Consider the following 915-nt stretch of genomic DNA (forward strand, 5'->3'; position numbering starts at 1 on the left):
CCTGTAGAGATATAAGCAAATCCTCGCCCCCACCTAATAACAAATCCCTTTTTCCATTCATTAGTTAGAGGTTCTTTATAATATACAGGCTCATTCAATTCTTTAGAGGATTGTAATATCCAATGTCTTTCAGCTGGAGTTTCTCCTTTTTCATTAGCATTTAAAAAACTTAAAGTAAATAAGGCTTTTTGGAAAATAGTTCGAGGAGATGATATTCATCCCATTGCATCTTCCCCCTTCTTTTTTATTCAACATAGTTTGTAAAGTCAAATTAGCCCTTTCGATTATAGCTTGTGAGTGATATATATAGGAGATTCTCTTTGATGTATTAAAACTTGTAACATAGTAAACAACATACTAATATTAGAACATTTAGAAGGAATATATACTGTTTCTATATTTCTAACAGTAAACTCAGTATATTGTGAATCAGTAACTATATTCAATCTTTATAGGGCAGCCTTTTCCTTAATATATGGTAGCAACAATAACTGAGCGATTCTTTGACCTTTATGTAGATTCTGAGGCTGTGTAGTAGATGCCATTATACTTATTTCTCCTTCACAATCAGAATCAATAATCCCCAGATGAACAAAGATACCCTTGCTAGTTAAACTACTTCTTCCAATAATTAATCCAATACAATTATCTGGAATCGGTTCAAAAATATTAGTCAGTATCTTATAAACTTCCAATTCTGGTACAAGAGTAATCTTAAGAGCTATATCTAATGCTTCCTAAGGTGCCACGCACCAAGTCTGAGACATACTGTCTTTGCTCACAGTGAGATACTGCTGGCAGTTCGCATTGTTTGTTGTGGGGCCCCGAGCTGACAGGCCCCCTTGGAAGTTTCCTGACCCAATCTTAACACCTTGTTAATCGAATAAAGATCTACATTTATTAGTCCAATGATGT

The sequence above is a fragment of the Elephantulus edwardii genome, unplaced genomic scaffold (assembly GCF_000299155.1).
Source record: "Elephantulus edwardii isolate Elephantulus edwardi_28Jun2011 unplaced genomic scaffold, EleEdw1.0 scaffold00007, whole genome shotgun sequence".
Taxonomy (NCBI): Eukaryota; Metazoa; Chordata; class Mammalia; order Macroscelidea; family Macroscelididae; genus Elephantulus; species Elephantulus edwardii.